Source organism: Cebus imitator, unplaced genomic scaffold (genome assembly GCF_001604975.1).
Source record: "Cebus imitator isolate Cc_AM_T3 unplaced genomic scaffold, Cebus_imitator-1.0 Scaffold110, whole genome shotgun sequence".
Taxonomy (NCBI): Eukaryota; Metazoa; Chordata; class Mammalia; order Primates; family Cebidae; genus Cebus; species Cebus imitator.
Window position 1 is genome coordinate 4,011,106 of NW_016107425.1, and position 3,981 is coordinate 4,015,086.

Consider the following 3,981-nt stretch of genomic DNA (forward strand, 5'->3'; position numbering starts at 1 on the left):
AAAAAAAAAAAAAAAAAAGGAACATTTAAATATTGAGAGGAAAAGGCCAAAACTTGATAGAAAATTAGGCAAAAGCATGAACAAACAGTTCACATATGTACATACAAAAATACGTAGATGGACCTTAAAATACAGAAAGATGTTGAGCTTTACTGCTTATGTTATAAATACATAGAACTACATTGAGATAGCAACCTTTATCAAATTGACAGAATTTCAAAAGTTTGACCATGCACTCCATTGGCAAGGCTGTAATGATTCTCATAATCACTGGTGGGAATGCAAAATGATACAACCCCTGTGGAGGAAGTTTGGAAATATCTAGCAAAACTATATATGCATTTACGCTTTGACTTAGTAACCCTAACTCCAGGAGTTTATTCTGAAAGTACACATCTACAAATATAAAACAACATATTTATAAGGTTGTTCACAGAGACATCATTTATAATAATAAAATATTAGAAACAATTTTATTCAATTATGATAGTAATTGAATAAACTGTGATGCATTCACACAATGGAGTGCTACACAGATGGAAAGTGTTGAGGAATATTTCTCTGAATTAACATGTAGTAATTTCCAGGATATATTAAGCGAAACAATTAAAACACTAAAGAATGGATACATTATGCTACTTTTTTGTATAAGAAAGAGAAACACAGAAAGAATAAACCAAAAACAAGTGGTTGCCTACAGGGGACTGGCAGGAATGGAGTGGAAGTAATAAGGATGTGAGTTTACCCTTCTGTATTAGTCTGTCCTCACACTGCTAATAAAGTCATACCCGAGACTGAGTAATTTATAAAGGAAAGAGGGTTAATTGATTCACAGTTCAGCAGGGCTGGGAGTCCTGTTGAAACTTACAATCATGGTGGAAAGGGAAGCAAACATGTCCTTCTTCACATGGTGGCAGGAAGGAGAAGTTCTGAGCAAAGCAGGGAAAAGTCCCTTATAAAACCGTCAATCTTGGCTGGGTGCAGTGGCTCATGCCTGTAATCCCAGCACTTTGGGAGGCCAAGGCGGGTAGATCCTGATGTCAGGAGTTCAAGACCAGCCTGACCACTATGGTGAAACCCCGTCTCAACTAAAAATACAGAAATTAGCTGGGCTTGGTGGTGTGTGCCTGTAGTCCCAGCTACTCAGGAGGCTGGGGCAGGAGAATCGTTTGAACGCAGGAGGCAGAGGTTGCAGTGAGCTGAGATCATGCCACTGCAGTCCAGCCTGGGCGACGGTGAGACTCCTTCCAAAAAAATAAAACAATAATAATAATAAAAATAAAACCATCACTCTCATGAGAACACACTCACTATCATGAAAACAGCAGCATGGGAGTAACTGCCCCCATGATTCAATTACCTCCTACAGTTCGTGGAGATTATGGAAACTACAGTTCAAGATGATATTTGGGTGGGGACACAGCCAAACCATATCAACTTCTAAGTGTAGTTTTTCATATATAGTTATATATAACTACATATATATAACTATATATATACATATAAATAGTTTTGACTTTTGAACCATGTAAAGGTTTTACTTTTTTTTTTTGAGACAAAGTCTTGCTCTATCACCCAGGCTGGAGTGCAGTGGCACGATCTCGGCTCACAGCAACCTCTGCCTCCCCGATTCAAGCAGTTCCCTACCTCAGCCTCCCTAGTAGCTGGAATTACAGGCTCCCACCACCAGGCCTGGCTAATTTTTGTATTTTTAGTAGAGATGGCGTTTCTTCATATTGGTCAGTCTGATCTTGAACTCCTGACCTCGTGATCCACCTGCCTCAGCCTCCCAAAGTGCTGGGATTAGAGGCGTGAGCCACTGCGCCTGGCTAAGTTTTACATATTTAATTTTTTTTTTAGATGAAGTCTCACTCTGTCACCCAGGCTGGAGTGCAGTGACATGATCTCAGCTCACTACAACCTCCAACACTGGGGTTCAAGTGATTCTCCTGTCTCAGCCTCCTGAGTAGCTGGGATTACAGGCATGTGCCACCATGCCTGGATAATTTTTGTACTTTCAGTAGAGATGGGGTTTTGCCATGTTGGCCAGGCTGGTCTCCAACTCTTGACTTCAGGAGATCCGCCCACCTCAGCCTCCCAAAGTGCTGGGATTACAGGTGTGAGCCACCATGCCCAGTCCATATTTAAAACTTTTTAAATTTTGAGAGATTTCTCAAAAAGAAAACCTTAAAATTAAATGCAAACATAAACAAATGAACTTAATAGCATATAAAATTAATAATAGAACCACACAGAAAAAAAAGAATGAAATGATCTGTGAATACAGTATTCTGACTCTATATATACCCTTAACTGGATGTATTCTAAGAACAAATAGTACTACAAAGAAGTCTTGAATTTTTCTTTTTTTTTTGAGACGGAGTTTCGCTCTTGTTACCCAGGCTGGAGTGCAATGGCGCGATCTCGGCTCACCGCAACCTCCGCCTCCTGGGTTCAGGCAATTCTCCTGCCTCAGCCTCCTCAGTAACTGGGATTACAGGCACGCACCACCATGCCCAGCTAATGTTCTGTATTTTTAGTAGAGATGGGGTTTCACCATGTTGACCAGGATGGTCTCGATCTCTTGACCTCGTGATCCACCCGCCTCGGCCTCCCAAAGTGCTGGGATTACAGGCTTGAGCCACAGCGCCCGGCTTAAATTTTTCTTAAACCTGTTGTTGGAAGTGGGCTTCTACACTACCCAGAGAGGGGTCCATGCTGTCTTGTTCTGGATTCCTCTCTTAACTTAAAAGGAAACTTGCACAATGTCCAGGGCCCTTGATGTCCTGCCAATGAAGGTGGAGGACGTCAAGTTCCTTGCAGCAGGAACCCAGCTAGGTGGCACTAATTTTGACTTCCAAAAGGAACAGTACATCTATAAAAGGAAAAATGATGGCATCTACATCCTAAATCTGAAGAAGACCTGCGAGAAGTTTCTGCTGGCGGCTCGTGCCATTGCTGTTGAAAACCTTGCTGATATCAGTGTCATATTCTCCAGGAAAACTGGCCAGAGAGCCATGCTGTCGTTTGCTGCTGTTACTGGAGCCACTCTTGTTGCTGGCCGCTTCACTCCTAGAACATTCACTAACCAGATCTCAGCGGCTTTCCAGGAGCCATGGCTTCTGGTGGTTACTGATCGCAGGGCTGACCACCAGCCCCTCACAGAGGCATCTTATGTTAACCTACCGACCACTACTGTGTCACACAGACTCCCCTCTGTGCTGTGTGGATGTTGTCATCCCATTTAACAACAGGGAGCTCACTAGGGGGCTTGATGTGGTGGATGCTGGCCTGGGAAGTCCTGTGCATGTCTGGCACCATCTATGAATGGGATGTCATGCCTGATTTGCCCTTCTACAGAGATCCTGAAGAGATTGGAAAGAAGAGCAGGCTGCCGCTGGAAAGGCTGTGACCAAGAGGAATTTCAGGATGAAAGGACTGTGCGAGCACCCGAGTCCACTGCGACTCGGCCTGAGGGTGCAGACCGGTCTGCAGGTGGCAGGTACCCTCCGTGCCTATTCAGCAGGTCCCCGCTGAAGACTGGAGTGCTCAGCCTGCCACGGAAGACTGGTCTGCAGCTCCCACTGCTCAGGACACTGAACACGTAGGAGCAACCACTGAGGAGGCTTAAGTGGTTTGTCCACAGGCTTTTAAGCAACTGACAGAAATAAACATTGGTTTCTTTAAAAAAGGAAATGGCATTGGAGCAGTCATTCTGAAAGTATTTGGGGTGTACTGTAGGATAGAGCAAATGATTAAATATATGGATGTTTCCTCCTTGTTAACAGGTGTGTTAAAAGAAACTAAATAAATGAATGTATTCATGGTGTCAGAAGTCAGAGTTCCCATTGTGGAGGAAGAAAAGATACAAATATGGAATGGAAAGATGAGGAAGAATCCTGTGGAGCTGGATTTTAATTGGAAGAAATTTTTAAAAAAATACTAGTTTTTGCTGGGCACGGTGGCTCACACCTATAATCC

General features: G+C 43.2%; 1 pseudogene; it reads left to right on the forward strand.

Annotated features, from left to right (window-relative positions):
* The first annotated feature begins 2,765 nt into the window (after positions 1 to 2,765).
* Positions 2,766 to 3,631, forward strand: LOC108310944 (annotated as a pseudogene).
* Positions 3,632 to 3,981: the final 350 nt, after the last annotated feature.